General features: G+C 39.7%; 1 protein-coding gene across 2 annotated transcripts in view; it reads left to right on the forward strand.

Moving 5' to 3' along the window:
• otud7a (OTU deubiquitinase 7A) overlaps positions 1-19,005 on the forward strand; it is a 58,087-nt gene that overhangs the window by 985 nt on the left and 38,097 nt on the right. Inside the window, exon 2 of one of the 2 annotated variants that reach the window (XM_034685644.1) lies at positions 2,120-2,369. The exons of the other annotated variant lie outside the window; for it this stretch is intronic. The gene's annotated coding sequence lies outside the window, so the exon portion shown is untranslated. The remainder of the gene's footprint in view (positions 1-2,119; positions 2,370-19,005) is intronic. 2 annotated transcript variants of the gene reach the window in all.

Here is a 19,005-nt window from a genome sequence, read left to right on the forward strand (position 1 = left end):
TTCTGGTAAAGAAAATAGACTACAAGTTCTAGTTCCTGCAACCCCTGTCTGTCAAAGTAATATTGTAGAACAGGTAGCTGTCACTGCACAAGTAGTTTGCGGTTACTGAAACACGTCTTTATGGCATGTTTGATGCTAAATAGCAAGCCAAAATTGAAAGACATGGTCTGCATTAATAAAAAAAATCAATATCAAAGGGTGACTGATAGTGGCTTTTTAAAACAATCGATTCATACTGGTGTCAGGAAAGACTTGGCTAACACTAGGTTAATGAACAGGACTGCATAGCATAGAAATAGTAAAGCTAATCTTAAGAGAAACAAGCTAACTATTAATAGGCTTCTTTTTCTTGCTAAATTCTCAAACGCTTCTGTTTGTCAAATAAATTCTAGTAAGAAAATAGATGAGTAATTGCTGTGAGCTTTATTGCAGTAAGCTAAGTTGCTATTAGCTTAAACTCTGTTACCTTGAATTATTACAGCTAGGTCTTACAGGTCACTGTATCTTAAAACCTATCTATATCTACAATATAATAATCTATATTTTGGGGGTCAATGGCCGAACATTTGGGGAACCCCTGTACTAGACGAACAATATTAAGAATACCCCTGAGTTTTAAGATGTATTATACGGTGACCTTGAAGGACTAAACAAATTTACAAAAGATGAAACACTTTTACAAAGTTGGAGACAAATTAACACTTTGGAAAACATTTTTACATTTTACAAAACAAAATTACATCAGCAAAACACTTCTACGAAGGACAAAACAAATTTACATTTAAGAAAACAAATTTACAAAAGATGGAACACTTTTACCATTTCTGAAACAAATTAACATTTCATTTTTACAGAAAGGGAATGTACCAAATACCGTAAGTGATCTGGAGGTGATCCAGTGAGGGGTCCTTTCGTTTGTTTTGATGGAGAGAAACCAAACGGAGGTGGACATGGTTTACATATTAGGACATCCTCAGGTCTCAGAGTAAGGTGTCAGACCTCAGATGAAAAAGAACCTTCATCACGTGTCAGAATTCAGATGAAACGGCCTCAGACCACATAGCCTCAGGCTAAACAGTCAGGCTAAAAGGAGTCAGACTTAACGGTAAAAGTGTTCCATCGTTTGTAAATTTGTTTTGGCCTTGGTAAAAGTGTTTTGCTGATTTAATTTTGTTTTATAAAATGTAAAAATGTTTTCCAAAATGTAAATGTGTCTCCAACTTTGTAAGTGTTTCAACTTTTGAAAATTTGTTTTGTCCTTCAGGGCCACTGAATAATACAGCTTAAACTCAGTGGCACTCTTAACATTGTTTGTCTAGTACAGGGGTTCCCAAAATTTTTGGCAAGTGACCCCCAAAATATAGGTTCCAAAGACTTGCGACCCCCACTGTCCCTTGAAGTGATTTAATGTGGCTTCATTTAGCTGGTCTGTAGAAAATTATCCTACCAATATGAGCATGTGGCTGTGTTTCCTGCGCCTTTATGAATTATCCTACTGCTACTGATGCTTTTTAGAAACAATTGTTCACTCACCCTAAACGTAGGAGTCATCTGGCAAAAAGAAAGGCAGAAAACTCATAACATTATGTATTTTAAATGTTTTATTTCAAATTTAGCTACTATTTTTGTCTATTTTTTTTTACTATAATGGGTAAAATGTACTATTTTGAGATAAGTTTAAAAAAAAAAAACATTCTGGAGGTCATCTCACAACCCCCACTGTCCCTCAAAGTGATTTAATGTGGCTTCATTTAGCTGGTCTGCAGAAAATTAGCCTACCTATATGAGCATTTGTCTGTGTTTCCTGTGCCTTTATGAATTAACCTACTGCTACTGATGCTTTTGATAATTAACTGTTCACTAACCCTAAACTTAGGAGTCATCTGGCAAAAAGAAAGCCAGAAAAGTCATAACATTTTCTATTTTCAAGGTTTTATTTCAAGTTTAGCTACTTTTTTTATTATTATAATGCGTAAAATGTACTATTTAAAGAAAAAAAAATTCTGGAGGACATCTCACAACCCCCCTGGTCTAGTATTTCCTTACTTTGAATAGGTCTGGACTGCTCTGTCTCATACTTCAGTGAATCAAGTTGAAGCTGTTTTTTGTTACGGAACAGCGGCCTCTCGCGGCTCCACACCGGAAGTGTATCCCTGGCATCAGAGGGCGTGTACCAAAGTTCCTCGCCGGCTGACGTCACGCGGCTGTCGGAGGAGGCGTGGCTTTGTTCTGCTGCAGCGGAGAAATATGACATGGGGATGAGCGAGGGAGAGGGAGAGTGAGACAGTCTGATAGGAATTAACGGTTCGTCAGAGGTCTGGACTGAAAACATTTAGGATGATGGGGGAGTAATGACTGAGAACAGAACGGTAAGACACAGACATGTTTTTATCTTCTCCACATGCGGCGCGACAGGGCCGATTCATGGCTGATTTGATAGTGAACACAATGGGCTACCACTGCAGACAGGTGCACCTGCCTTTTATGCGAGTACGTGCCTCGATGCATTCAACTTCAGGTTCCGTGCGAATACCTTTTTTTATTTTAGGTCGAAGGCAAATGAATCGAGGCCACAAATCTCATCGACGATTTGGGGTGAGACTCTAGCCGGAGACTCAGACTACAATGCTGTAAACATGGATGTGGTGTTGAGTCTGTATGCTTAGTCACAGACCTTTTGAGATGCAGGAATATACAGTAGCAATGTAATATTAATCAAGAGTATATTCAGTGATGATAGCTTATCCTAAAACAAATAGCCCATTAGCTTATTCAGGCGACAAAGCCTTGAAGGCTTCTTTTTTCAGACATGGAATATTAATCTTCAGTGTATTTTGAACCAGATGGTAGTGAAATACAGAACAGCTATAGGCTATGTTTGAATCAGTTAACTAACTGTGTATCCTAAAATGAAGGAATCCTTGCAGATACCACTGCCAGGTTAAATCTGCTGCCTATATAGTATACACGGTTCTTTTACTGTTGGCCTGATTCACAATATCTACCTACTATGCTTGTCTGTAAAGACAAGAGGCCACTCATTCTTTGCTATGACATTTAAAATCCACATCCCTGTCCCCTGACAAAGACCTATATTATAAAGCATTTCATGTATCAGGTTTTATTGAAGCAGGATACATTAGGAGTGATAAAAACTCTGCCATGGTTTCCTCCTGGTCGCCTGGAAGATGATGGTTTCATCAAATCAACTTGTTGTTTCCTGTATAACCTTTACATTTCATTCAGCCAACCTATCACCCAAGGCCAAATGCTTGTCCTGCGTTGTGGAGATGGACAGTTGACAGTCGTCGTCGAGTCTGATTTGGAGACAGCTTGAGTAGACGGGGCAGAGATACAAAGCAGGGCCCGTGGCTGCCAGGCCAAGCCAGGCCATGCCAGCTCCACAGAGGGCTTCAGTGCAGCAGGGCACTGGGGAGAGGGCGCTTGGCACCTGATCAGTTACCACAGTGAATTCTGTTCCTGTCACTGGCATTTAGCTACAGAAAAGCAGAGCAGAGATGACGGTTGTTGTTGAACCCAGTTGGGCTTTCATGTCACTGTGGCAGCGGCGCTTTATCAGACTGCTCCTCCACTGATACAAAATGACATTCCTTTGAAAACATCTGTGCCAATTGCCCACTATCTACTTCAAAAAGTGAAGCCGCAAAAAGTTATGATCACAAGCTGTCTTTGTAATAAAACGAGAACACTGGTTGCATTATTTAAATATCATTTTGAAGTTTGAACCGGAGGACCCAGCAGCAATGTTTTTTTTTTTTTCTCTGTGGTATCATTTGACAGGAATGTAAAGAAATGATCTGGTGGACCCTGACAATCACCTGTAAAGGGAGATTAAATCTCCTGTCTCTTCCCCCAAAGTTTAGTCCTTCAGGGGAGATGAAATGAGTCAAGTGCTCATAGTAATCATGGTCCAATCACTGTATGCTTGGAAGTGGGCCATGTTCTTCAGACATCTCTACAGGTGGGGGAGCAATGTTAAGTGTTCTGTCTGCAGGCCTGGGAGGTCAGCTAGAGGCCAAGGAGGCAGGCAGAGGGTCCCCTCTCAGAAAAGACAGGGGAGGGTGGAGGGGTGCTGCTGGTCACCTTGTCAGAGTCACTACACTATGGTTCCTTGTGTCTGTACACTAGCCTTGATGTTTGATAAATATTGTTTGAGAAAACACTCTCCCACCCTCTCTCAGATGTGTTTTTGAGAAGGTGGCGATATGAAATGTACCTCCTAATCACTTTTAGATCAGGTCCTAAGGCTTGTGCAATTAAGCTGGAGAAACCTCCAGTTTTCTCTTTAATGAGGTGGTGGTAGCTGAGGCTTCATACCACAGATGTGTTGTAATACTTTGACCAGAAAAAAAAAGCCTTTAATCTTGATTTATGAACCTTTTCATAGTACACTCGCATTGTTTGCTAGGCAGGAGCTTGTGTTTGACGTGTCTGTTATGTGAGATCATTTCTGGCATGAATCTGTAGCTTGAAGGACCCACAGGCCTATAGGTTTCTGGAATGGTGTTTGTATGCCCCAACTGTAGTCTGTTGACATGTTTGTAAGATACTGGAGCAAATAAATTCCACTTTGAGCCATACTGAGGAAACAGAAAGAGACAAGGAAGTAGGGGGCAGGGAGTGACGCCTGTCAGTTATATGATGATTGTCCTATTTCACCTTTAATGTCATACTAATTCACACACACTAGCTCCAAGTCCTCTTTTGAATTAAATGCATTTGAAGAGAGACTTGAGGATGTTCAGTTAACAGATATCCTTAAGTGAACATATAGCAGTCGCAAGATAAAGCCTTAAGTTGTGCTTGGACTTCAGAATTAAGTCGTAGGGGTTGTTTGATTTCTAAACATAGGCATGAACCTCTCAGAGCACAGCCTGTTCTTTTACATCTGACACTAGAGGATCAAGCTGCAGAGTCCAGATGCTAAATTGAAGAAGCACATAACACTGAGTGAAACTCTGTGATACCTTTTAACTTTTATTCAATTTAATACCATGATGTTATGCTCTGACAAAATGCCACGCCAAGGTAACGTGCAATATAGAGACACAATATGTATATGTTTATGTTTATTTATTTGCACAATTAAAAGAAAATACACACACAAAAAGAGGGAAGATAAATAATATACTGTGCAGAAAGAGGCAGAAACTCAGAGAGCTTATTTGAAGCCTCCACCCAAATAATGTTCAAGTATCAAAAATTAATTAAAAAATACTAAATTGACACATAAAGAAAGTAGTTGATACTAAATAACATAAGAATATACAAAATTAACAATTAATATAAATCCAGTTTTTACATCAACAGAATTCAAAAGTACAAAATATGAATATGATGTGTATGGACACCCGTATATGAATATGTGGTTGAGCATGATGAGTATAATCTCCCGCTGCCTATAGGAGGATGTGTTGTTATGGCGGTGTGTTGTTATGGCGTTAATGGTGAAACAAGATAAGGTGATCAATGAAGTTGTATTCTTACTCACAAATAGGGTATGTTTAACCTTTTGATGAAAACTAAACCTTAATCTTTTTCATGCAGATACACATTTTTACAGTACACATTCCCTGCCTTTAATCAGTCATGTGACAGGCAGCCCCCGGCGATGGACATTATAGTGTGCCAAGAAGATATCCTCTGTGATATCCATATCCTATAAACGTATGTACACACACGTGTGTCTTTGCCTCCTGCTCCTAATTGCATTTGTGTTGCTCCACTTGTTCAGGAGCAGGCTTGCTGCTGGAGACGTCTGCCATTGTAGCATCCTCCCCACAAGGCCCAGTGCGCACAGCCATTCCCTGTCCTATCCCGAATCAGCGAGGGAGCAGTTTTGAAATCAAACAGAACACTGTTGCACAGGATACCCTTGGTGACTCAATTTAGATTCATGCAGGCCCGCACTGTAGGTCATTTTCATTCATTCAGAAAAAGAGGTCAGGTCTCCTATTCTCTGCAACACCCAGCTGCATTAGTTAGAAACTCTGAGTATCTCCATTTTGTCTTGCAGGTTTTTTTTTCCCTCATTGAAGGAGTTAAAAAAAGGAAGTACAGGTTATTCACCACCCTGTTGTGCTTCCTTTCTACATCAACTGGTAGTAAACAAAACAAATGCCCTGCTGTCTGACACCGCTATCTCCTTGTCATCTTGACTCCACAACATGCAGCACATCACATCAAACATTAGGACCAAATCACTCTATCTGAGTCAAATAAATATTTATAACATCTGCCCTCTGGGCTGATTAAAAAGAAGAGTCTGTGATGACTCAAGGGGGTCAACAAGTACAGAAACCTACATGTGTTTTCAACACTATTTTCATCTAATGAGATTTGCATGGAACTTATTTTGACACCACCGTCTGATAACAGTCATAGTTCCTCATACTGAATTGTCAGAGTTGTATTCATTTTATGAAAATACATGGTGGAGGTCTGTGCTGATTGTTCACCCTGCAGCTACATCCTCCCACATCTTTTTTTAAGGCCTCTCCCACGCGCTCCCATGGGCTTATTGGCCATCCGCCCACCTACATACTGTCTGAGTGTTGGGATCTGGACCCCATCTGAAGTCCCTTGTCAGATGGATCCTATATTGGAAATGTATCAGATGAAGATGAAAACATATGTGTTGAATAAAAGATTGGTCGTATTTAAGTCCCATGATGCTTTTAAAATAGAATGCACACATGGATGATATGTCCTATAGCTAACCTGTATTTATGCTGGGGTCATTAAAACGTAGTGCCTCAACGTAAGATCTGAATTGCTGTTTAAAGTTTGCAAGTCATAAAAGCATTATTCTCCACACAGCAGCGGGGCAGGCTAGCTATGCCAATAACGAGAGAAACTGTTGTTTGAAGAAACTATTACAGAATGGCTGAATATTTTTAAACATAAAAAAGCAGCACTATGGCTGTTTTTCGAAACGGCCTGCCACATACTACTACTAATGTATACTGCGTTTGAATTTAGTATGTAGTATGACTCTTCTGTTCGATCTGTGTTGCAGCACGCTGGGTCATACGTCACTGAATTTCCGATTTTGGAAAGCGGAAGTAAACAACGGCCAAGCTGATAGAGAAACTGCTTATTTAGCATCACTAATGATTTAAAAAGTTGAGAAGTGGTTTATATGGAATTCAACAACTTTCACATTACCCAAAATGGATTTCCCCCCTTAAAAAAGAAGGAAAAAGAAAAAGTGGAACGAGCGCTGTTCATTATGGGAAACATTACGCAAGGCAGAAGGGTCCGATGCATACTGTGAAATTTTCCCGACTCAGTAGACATCTTGGGAGTTTTGACATACTGCAGATTTTGCTCTTTTTCACATAATACATACTACATACTGAATTTTGGCCAAATCAGTACGTACTGCTAGTATAGTAGGCAGTTTCGAAAACAGCCTATATGTGCACCCTCATGCAAGAAACTTTTTTTTTTCAACTAGCAAAAGAAACCAACAAAAATATCACAATCTAAACTAATATACCTCAGACAGTTCAGTAAATCACTTCACCCCAGGGTCTCCAAAATCCTGGAACTGTTAAAGGGAAACACATTTCTTTTGTTTCATCAGTGACTACAACATTACGCATGTCAGTCGCCTGATACAGGTCTGAGTCTGATGCAAACATCTTTCCTCCACAGTGCTCCCACACCCACTGGACGCCCTCTCTGTGGGTGCACTTGAGGTCAGGTTGGAGAGCACCCATCAGAAGAAGTTATTATGCTTTTCTTTAAAGAGGCAAACACTGAAGTTCATATCAGACGATCATGTAACAGATCCTCGTTTAAAGTTCATATAAGCGATTTTTCTTTACTTTATTAGGGGGATCAAACACCGTCTTGTTTCAATGTGTGATTGGAGTAACTTACACATACTTCAGGTTTTTGTATGCTACTTTTTGCTCCTTCCTTCAGCTGTTGAGTTGTAGTCTGTTCTTGTTTCCTTAAGAGGCACAGTTGTGGGTCAGACATTTGACTATTGTGGTTTTCATTGGTTCCATTTGAGTTGCTAATCGTTCGGCTAAACTGACCAAAGTAAAGTGCAAGGACGCAGTTAGGGCCTTGTGGTTGAATTCAGTTTCTGTCTTGTGTTAACATCTTGAGGTGCACTTTTCTTTGTCGCACTTGTGTCTCTACAGTTATTGGCATCTCTTGAGCCTTTAAAAAAATGTAATATTATAGATAACATCCATGGATACTTAAAACTATAAATGGTGTAGTTTACAGTCTCGGCTTCTCACACCAACAAGTTCCCAGAGTTGATTTTAAATTTCAGCTTTTTTTTTTTTTTTTGCTCAATAGTGTGACTCAAGAATTTCTGCTGTCTGAGTCCAACTTGTGCACATCTGAGGAACTCAGCGGAGGTCTGAATTCAGGATTGTTTCCTCAGGCTGAGGAAATGCAAATAGATTTCCCACAAACTGTGAGAAACAAGTAGTAGCTTGTAAAATACAGCCTCATAGGAAACTGGCAAAAATCCCGGTTAGGTAAATGTTATTGCAAAAAATAAAATGTGGCATGATAGGGTGTCTACAAGCACTGCCTCTGTGCATGTATCTGTGTATCTGTGCATGTGTGGGCTCACTTATTGGATGCTCTCTTTAGTTAAAAACAAAGGCAGAAAGGTTTGTATTTGGTATCACTATCACAACTCCAAAACTGAACCATCTTTATAAAATCACACAGGAGGGCTGGGACACAGAACTGAACATTTTGAGTGTTGTTTGGCTTTTTAACAGTAGAAAACTCAGATATTTAATTATTTATCTACATGTAAGTTGTAATTAAACTACTATTTCCTCCTTAGGAAGTGGTACCATGAATCATTTGATCTGCAGATCCATACTGGGTGCAACTACCCAAATGATGAAACCTTAAAGGTTGCTGACTCAAAGGGAAGTTGAAACGTTTCTGTTTTTGGGATTCTCAGTAACTTGTGGTTTTACAGGTCACCTCCTCTTTCTTGCACTATAATCTAAAATAGCAATGATATCATCCATCTCATGATCCTGTGGAAACGTGTGTCTCAATACCATCTTTGACCTGTGATGATGTGAACTAATGTGTTTTCTGGGCAAAATGTGTGCTTTTGTTTCAAGCTGCAGTGAAGCAGATTAAGGAACTACAGTGACCATTGTCCCATGCTTGCCCATCATCCTTTGCACTCTGCTCGCTGCCTCAGAACTACTACTGCAAACACTGGTGGACACTAGTTGCGAGGAACAGAGAGACTCTGTTGATTGTGGACGCTGTAGTTGCTTTTAAATATGATGTGTGGAAGCAGTTTCGTTTCCTTGTGTCAAGAAATAAGGAAAGAGAAAAGGTGACAGAAAAACTAAAAAATAATATGCAGACACTGCCAGACTGCAGGGACCTACTCGTCGGGGAATACGGATAATATGAGAAGCCACTTTGCTCATTGTCAACTGAGAAATGTTTGAGAAGATGCAAGGAAAACAATCAAGACAGGCCGAAATATTCTAAAGAATTCGTTTACAGACTCAGTTCCCCATAATGAGAGCTCCGGAGATGACGAGATGTATCACTGAATATACACCCAAAGACGTACAGCCAGTTTCTGTTGAGAAAACCAAGCATTTGATAAACACGCTGGAGCAAAAGTTTAAATAAAAGGCTTTTTTCTGAATCCTCTTTTGCTGTTTTTGTTTTTTTCAAATACTGAAATATGAACAAAAAAGAAAAGAAAAAAAAACAAGACAGATGGATAAAGTAATATACAACAACCAATGAAAATGATAATAATAATAATAATAATAATAATAATAATAATAATAAATAAAAGTAAAATAATAATTCATTTTCAATAAGATTGCAAATTACATTGAAATCAGAATTACATTGAATTTTGATTGACTCCTTACACTTGTTAAGTATGGGAATCTATTACCATTATAAGTGTGAGTGACATCCAAGGGGGCTTATTTCATATAGTTAATTCAGCGAGTCGATATTTGAAAATAGACAAAGTGTATACCTAAAAATACTATTCAATAGTCAATGCTAACTATTTGCAGATTGTTGTATTAGTTCCTTGCCCCCCTGCAGGCATGAGGAGAGAGAAACCCATTTAATGACTGTGCTGCCGAAGTCTCTGCGTTTATCTTCACTTCTGAATCTCACAGAGTCGCACCCATTTTACTGGCAACTGGCACTTATTGTTTCTTATGTTATCTGGAGTGTTATTATGTTATTATGGAAGTCTTTTGTTATTAAATGTAAAAAAAAGAGACAGATATATTTTTTTTCAGTGCCGATACCGATTATTAGTAGTCAAGGAGGTCGATAATCGATATTTGGAGCCAATATTCATTTGCAGTAAAAGGTAAAATATTGTTGTCAAAATTTTGAATAATACAAACTCCAACACTTAACTTTGTTTAAATGCCTTTGAGCATATGTATATTAAACAGCTTTTCAGATTTGCAACATGTTAAAGGTTTTTTTTTATCTTAGACAATTGACATCTTTGTTTTAAAATTCTAACACAAAGTGCAGGGAGCTCCCAGGCTCAGCAGCATGTCTTATAAAGTTCAATGAAAACTTAAACAAATAGATAGCTCCCTAAAGTTTTCTAAAATTTCAATATAACTGAAATGTTAATCTTTCACTTATCTTTGTTTTAAAGGGATATTTCAGTTCTTTTGAAGTGGGGTTGTATGAGTTTTTAATCACTAATAGTTGTAGGGGCCACAGCGGATGCAGCTTGTCCCCAGTGATGAGAAACTGCAGAAGAAATGAGCCAAAATGACCCTGATCTCTTATCGGCCGTCAGATTTAAAAAAGAAAAAAGAAAAGAAAAAAGGCAGATGCCGATATGTGTCAAAATGCGGAATATCTGCGGCAATAATCGGTCTATCCCTAGTAAAAAAGTGCACAGCTTTCAGAGGCCCTGCAACCACTGTCAGGCAGTTGTACCGCATAAAACCGGGTAGCTAGTAAAATAACAAAAAAGAAGAGGTTACAGTCACATGAACTATTAACTATTTTAAATTATTAAAACATTATTAGAATGCTTACAAATCACGATGTATCCCTACACCAGATATAATCATCTTCTGTTGTATCTAAAAGCTTACAGTTTATAGGTTTAACATATTGTCTTCACATGCTAAATTAAGAATAAGGTTATGTGATATTGCCCTCTCCTCCCACTTTAGTGTGCATGCATGTACCCACGCACACAGTCAAACCAGTAGTGGTGCCACACAACACAACACAGGTACTGCGAGAGTCTGAGGTGTCAAAACAATCTCTTCTCGTGTTTCCTGTCTCAATGGAGTTTCAGTGGAAATAATGAAACTCATCATCGTCATTGTAGGAGAACAGAGCTGCCCTACGCTTGAAGCAGGGGTTGAACTGAAAACAATATTTCATTACAACCAAGAAGCTCCATCTGTAAGTGATCGAGGCAACATGACATTGTGCAATGCTTTGCTGTAAATGCTGTTTTACCGTTTCTTTTTTTATGGCACTGAAAATGAAATAATCAGGTTGACAAGGACAGGAAGTACCGTATAGCTGCTTTGCTATATGTGGCGATGTGTGTGTGTGTGTGTGTGTGTGTGTGTGTGTGTGTGTGTGTGTGTGTGTGTGTGTGTGTGTGTGTGTGTGTGTGTGTGTGTGTGTGTGTGTGTGGTGTGTGTGTGTGTGTGTGTGTGCGTGCGTGCGTGCGTGCGTGCGTGTGTGTGCATGTGCGTGCGTTCGTGCGTTTCTGAAATGGAAAATGTGGATTCAAAGGAGGCTTTATTATAACCTACATACATAAACAGGCCTCGAATTGAAAAAGCTTTGTGCAGTATATCTCCAGAATTGTCATGAATCTGTAGTTGATGGCAGAAATCACACAAGTCAGAGGTTTTAATCTATTAGCATATTTACGATTATCTTCTAGAGTTGATTTATGTAGATCTCTGAGAGGACAGTGAAGGCAAGCAAAATATTTAGTGTGTTAACTCTTGAGAGGAAACCCTTCATCAGCACAAACTCAAATAGGAAACTCCAGCTGGCTTCAGCGAGTTGGTCTGCTCATCTCGCTTAGAAAGGAAGATACGTATCCAGATAGTAACCAGTCTCTCTTGTGTAAATCCCTAGCTCCCTAGCTTGAAAACCCTTTTTCATTATACCATTAATGTACCTTACATGACCTCCACATGAAGGTCTTTCTTCAATTTCTTTAATGTCTTCTCTAAATCAGAACAAACTCAGAAACCTTCTGCTTCTCTGAGGTTCTGGTTTGTGATCACATCTGTGTGCTTGTGGCACATAAGGCCCAGTTTTCCAAACCAGGTTTTGGCCACAGTGGAAGGAGAGCTTGAGGGAGTGACATTTAAAGGGGTTATGATCTTGTTCTGTGCCCCTCAGCAACCAGCTTTTTGTTTGGGTGCACGTCGCACATACGGCTGAGCCACTCTGCTGGAACTGGAGAACTGACTCGGCTGTAAGGTCAGACAGAAGAACTGCCAGTTGTTCTGTTACAAGGATGTGTGGCTTGTAGTGTTGAAATTTAACAATGCATCTAGGACATGTGTTTTCTGCGAGTGGCAACCTCAGCTGTTAAAGAATGAAGCAAATGTGGAAGTGCCAAAAAATGCAGTTCATCAAGTGTCCACTTGATGCAAAAGCCTATGGCTGTTTTGAAACGGCCTGCTACATACTACCTACTGATGTAGTAGGCAGTAGGTACTACCTTGCGTGGCTGTGCCAGATGTCACTGAATTTTCAGAAATTGGATGTAAACAACGGCCAACATATTAATATAACATTATAGTCATTATAGCCTCTAGAAACATGTTTTTTTTTGGGAGGTAGGGTAGTGCACTATAGGCCCCTGTGGTGCAGCCTAAGCTTTTGTCCTTAATGGCATTTTTTACCCTTACATTAATTTTAGTTTGATACTTTAAGTAGTTTTGAAACCAGTACTTTTACAATTTTACTTGAGTAAAAACTTGAGCTGATACTTCAACTTCTACAGAAGTCTTTTTAAACCCTACTATCTATACTTCTACCGGAGTAATGAATGTGAATACTTTTTGACACCTCTGAGTATGAGACTTGATTTTGAAACATTATGTAAAAAAATAAAAAAAATAAAACAGCTGCCAAAAACCTGCTTCAACCAGCAGAGTTTTAATCATAACCACTTCTGGGAGAGTGCCGATTATTAACTCTTAATTTACTTTTTGGGGGTTTTTTTGCAGCAAAATCAGTATCAATAAATAACTCATCTTGTAGCTGCTAATTTGAGTTTCTAACATGAAGAGGCAACGGTATAAGAGTGGCTCTATTTCACAATAGTCAAAAACTCCTCATGGTGACTTAAAGGCTAAGAGTTATTTAGTTAGGTTTAATCTTCACTTCCAACATGGCGGCCCCATCATAAGGCTTCCTAACGCCTCTCCACAGACCAGCGGATGAAACCACAGAGACTACATCCATGGTTTTCTGCCGTTAATGCTTCTTTCGGTGATCCTAAACCATAGACTGTATAAAATATGGACGTAGTATCCGTGACGTCACCCACCTGCTTCTGAAGCGCTGTTTTGAGGCCAATAATAAGCGGCAGCCATATTGCTGCTGTCGAGCGAGTGTGACGTAAAGAGGCGGGCTTTGAGCCTCCTAGCCAACAGCTACAGTGTTGAATCAAGTAAGCTGTGCCTCTCATTGGAGGACTTGTAATCTCAATATCTTTGAAATTGCTGCATTAGAAAAAAATTCAGCCCCCCCCCTACAGTGTGTGTCGATCGAGAAATGAGCTATCCAGACTACACTCGTCTTTTGTGCCAGGTTGTAAACATGTTTATTTCTTCTGTAAAGATCGGCTTTTTTGAATTGGTGTGTATGTGGTTTCCGGTACTTCTGGAGCCAACCTCAAGCGGATCCTCGATGAACTGCAGTTTTTAGCACTTCCGCATTGGACTAATATTTTTAGACCGGAGGTTGCCGCTTGTCCTAACCTCACACTAAGTGGTTAACTTTGAGAACAAACTCTGAGCGACTAGACTTTCTCACTAAAACTAAAAAGGCTCTCCAGGAGTGCTGATGTCCCTCAGGTATACACACAGAGCAGTGCTTCTGCTGTCCACTGCAGCATTAATTGGAATTTACTTCAAAAATGAATGTGATGATGCATTTAGTGTAAATTACCAACAACTCTTCACTCGATGATATGCTGCGCTGGCAGTGTGCAGCGCAGGAATGAGATGCAAGGTGACATTATTGCTTCAAGCAGCATCTTTCACCCAGCATGTAAGGGGCTGCTTCACATAAGTCTGGGTTTTTTCTTTAAAGTTTGGCGAAGGATTACAGGAGAGAGAGAAAGTGTTCGTGAGAGGTTTGATTACAGAGTCAGTCTGGAGGTCAAGACTTAGATGCATTACACTTTCTTTCAAGGAGTGGTTGGTTTATTCTGCCTTTTTGGTGTCTCCATCTTCCAGCACTTTGAGACCCCGGCTCTGCAAGTTGATTTCTCAGGGTGTCGGGGTGCTTTGAGGTCACAGCGAATCAGTGCAGGGGCAGGGGAAGTCCTGCTCATGAACAGAGAATGATGGAGGAATAAAGAAGTGACTGCACTCTCACAGGTGTTGACTGAAGTGACAGACAGATGTTGATGGAGCTCTCAGAAATCAAAACGGGGTAAAGCTGATGAGCCGGTGCCGGGTGAAGGGCCCTCGCTTGATTGAAACACGTCATGCATTCCACTGTCTAGATAATGGCGTAAAAACCAACGCACACATGCACATGCAGCACAGGAGAGGCTTGTACACAATCACCACATGTATGGGTCTTCTTATTGTGGCTGCAGGAGGAGAAGGAGGAGGAGGAGACAGAGATTGAGGCTGACTGACTGATATGAAGCCTGAATAGCAAGTGCTTCCTTCTCTCCACATTGGAATTCACTGATTGAATCTTGTGCTCTCAAGCAAGGACTTTGAAATAGTGGAAGTGCTTAGTTTGTAGTTTGGTGAGACATTATAATATCCTGTTACATGAATTTTTCCATGCTATTTAAACTTGTGTTGCGTTATGAAGCATGCTAATGGATTGTGTTGATTATTCAGTACTGATGCAAGGTGGAAATTATCTGTTGTCTGCATTTTCGTTCATTTGTTTTTCCAATATACAATTACCCTTAGTCGACGATTGCATTTTCTGCATGTGTTTTTCTGTTCCTGTTTTATTCATTGAGTTTCAAAGTAATATCAATGCAAACACACTGTTTTAAACTTATTTTCCATGTTGTTGTACATTAAAATAGCAGATAGTCATTGTTGCAGGTCGTGCTGGGCAATAATCATAGACTGTATAAATATGGACGTAGTATCCATGATGTCACCCATCTGTTCTTGAGCGCTGTTTTGAAGCCAATCGACGGCGGCAGCCATATTGGAAATGCGGAACTCAACCAGGCATAGTGTGACGTAAAGAGGCGGGGTTTGAGCCTCCTAGCCAACAGCCATGTGTTCCCGACTGGGAGTCAAGTCAGTCATGTCCTTATTTGGGCAAAAACTTGTTATCTTAATATCTTCTGAACCGTTGCGTTAGAAAAAAATTCACCCCCCGTACAGTGTGTGTTGATAGAGAAATTAGCTACGTAGAGCCAAGCCGGTTTTTGAACCAGGCTGTAAACATGTTTATTAATGCTGCAAAGATCATCTTTTTTGAATTGGTGTTGAATTTTTTGAATTAACACAAAAGACCTGCTTCCTATTAGCACAATGAGAAATGATGGATTCAAGAAGTTCATCAGAAAACTAATCCAGATACACACTGTCTGGTTTCTTCAACTTTCACTCAGGAGCAAAAATCTGACTTTAAATTTAAATGAAATAATGATTTGAAGTTTATCGTGATAATTACCGATATCGACTGATATGAAATATTTTATCGTGATAACATAATTTTCAGTATTGCCCAGCACTAGTTGTAGGTAAAGAGGGGCGAGAGAGGCTGGTTTGATATTTTGTGCACAGGCACATGTAACAGCACTGGATGCCATCTTCTGTGTTTTGGCAGCCCTCTGTGAAGACTCTTACTCTGTTGGCTTTGAGATCGGTAAACACACTGAGGGCAAGCTGAGGAGCAAACATGCTAGGGTTAGTTTTTTTTCTCACACACACACACACACACACACACACACACACACACACACACACACACACAAATGTTAGTGTGTGCAAACGCTCATGACTCCAGGGGGCAGGGATCACAGGGTGGTTATCTAGCAGTGTCGAACACAGCATTCTGAGCATGTCGGTGCTCGGCCCCGGCTAGCTGCGCCTCAGCTCACACACTGAAGCCAAGGTTGGCTGGACACAGCCATTTGTCCGAGCCAGAATGTGAGATTTTATTCTCCTCCTGCCTTGAAGAATCCAAAATATTCGGTCCAGCAGAAGAGGGATCAGACTCTCTGAGGGTACACAGACTTATTTTGTGTTTAACCAACAAGCCCACATCGTATGTCCAACTCTGGCCTGACAGGTCTCTAGCCACTGTTTTGTGAACATGTTGGGGTTTCAGGTTTCAAAGGTCCTTTTGACTCTCTGGATTAGTGCCACCTGCTATACTGGGAGCATGTGGAGAGAGCTAGTCCTCCACAATCAGGATACAATCAATCTGTTACTCAATCTGGGGATGATGTTTGATATTGTTTGTTCCTTTCTTCCGAATTATACTATTTCAGCCTGAAGCCTTATCATGTGGTATCTAGAGTATCATTATTGTCATATAAGTGAATAAGTGAGAAAAATGATTGCATGGATCAGATCATAAAGAGAAACCAATCAAAGATATTAAACCTTAGGGATTAAGGGTCTAACCTGATCTTTTTCCAAAGTGGTTTTCAATAAACATTTAAATTTCAACAATATAAACATAGCTTGATAACTGATGTTTTATCATTTCTCGCTCTAAATCCTGAAATATTTAATAGTAGCCCTGTCAAATTTATTGTAAATCCATTTTGTATTAACCAACAATCATTTTAGAATAGAATAGAATATCTGAATTGTCTTTGTAAAATGTTCAACGGAATTAAGAGCAATCCTAACTCAGTCCAAAAAGTTAAAAGGTCATACAATTTTCATTTGAGTGATACTAAAATAATACAACCTGGAGGACCCTCTCAGCAGCTCGCCCATCTCTCCTCCTCTCCTGTTGGAGGTGAGTTTAAAACTGACACCAGATGTTCTGCCGCAGGCAGGTTCAGCGACAGCTCTTCAATGCCCGACATTTAGTCTTTATAAAAAGTCACAATTCTTCTTCTGTCATCAAACTTAACATTTTTCACCTGTCAGCTAGAGATAATGTTTCTGCAAGAGAAGGTACAACGAGACACTTTCTTAACAAGATAAAAGACTCCTCTCTTTGTTCGTTGTCAAATTGTCTGCTGTTTTAGTAGCGGTGTCAGAGCTCTGTTTAATGAAGTAAATTAACACCCCAACAATTAACTGAACAGTCTGATCAGTTAATATTGATTCAGTATCTAGCATATTTCTTCTTGGTCATACAATACAAATTCTTTAAAGAAAATAAAACTAGTACAATTTTGGTATTCGGATAAAATCTTACATTTTTTCATTATTGTTTCTTATAGAGGGCCTCATATCCAGATTTTTTACCATCTCAAGATGTACTGGAACTGGAAGAATCCATTGTTAAGAGTTATGATTAAGAGTTATGTCCCATATGTTTAGGCAGTAGTGGCCGACAAGGCCAACCAATCATCATCAATGATTAAAAATGTTTTTTCTTTCGTATATGTTATCTGTATCAGGTTCTTTACATATTCAATGAAAGGTGACCAAATGGCATTATATTTTTCAGGACAGTTGGCTTGATTGTATCTTAGTTTTTCTAGTTGCAGCATGGAGAGCATTCATCCAATCCAGCTGTTGAATGAAGGAGGTTTATCAGATTTCCACTGCAGAAGAATAAGTCTCCAGGCTACAGCCTTTGCTTGTACCTTTGGGATAGGGATCTCTGGGGGAGGGACCCCAAAGATAGAAACATGTGGGGAAGGTTGTGATTGTCACACCACACATATATGAAAGGAATTTCTATTTTTGAACCTTTATTAATTTGCAGCTTGTTTCCACTGTTGCATTCGTTTTAGACTTTTAGACTTATAGACATTTTCAGCATGTTTCACCTGAGGAAGATTTTTTGGGCCGTTGTATTCTGTGAAATGGAGGAAGTCGGAGGCTTGCAAGATGCAAGCAAGGCAGGTTTTAAACAAGTAGGAAAAAAAACTTAAATAAGACTGAAAAATCATTCATTATGGGGCGGCTATTGGTAAAGCGGTTTAAGTGTGCCCACAGGCTGCTGATTGGACTCCTGGCCACAACTCTTTCCTTCGTGTCATCCCTCACTTTCCACTCCCCACATTTTCTCTGTCCTATCTAATAAAAGCAAAAAAATGCCCCAAAAATATTGATCATAAATGAATGAATCCAAAGGATGTGTTAAAACTAGGGATGGGCGATATTATCGACCCTCTGGTATTATTGGCCCTCCGATATTGACTTCAAAATGTAATATCGGGACATATCGGTATCGGGTTTTTATAACCGATGTTTGTTCGGTAGGCTTTAGCAATTCCGAGCCTGCATGAACGCAGTATGGGACTTTTTATAGGCGCGCGCTTGATAACGTATAACAACAACACGCTAGACTCGTGGGTTGCTAACCGTGGCTAACAAGCTTGCTCGCCCGATGCATGAGATGTCCGTGGTTTGGAACTATTTCCAAGTGTCACCTACGAATCGTAAATTTGCAATTTGCAATGACTGCAAAGCGTTGGTTATGCAAGGAGGAAACAAGGCGTCTTCCCTTAATACATCACATTTGATCTCCCATCTAAAGAAGAATCTTTCTTGTTCTCATTTGCACTATTTTGAGAGAGCAGGGCGATGGAGCCCAGTTTATAATTTAATAATTGTATTATTTGCT

Source organism: Notolabrus celidotus, chromosome 6 (genome assembly GCF_009762535.1).
Source record: "Notolabrus celidotus isolate fNotCel1 chromosome 6, fNotCel1.pri, whole genome shotgun sequence".
Lineage (NCBI taxonomy): Eukaryota > Metazoa > Chordata > Actinopteri > Labriformes > Labridae > Notolabrus > Notolabrus celidotus.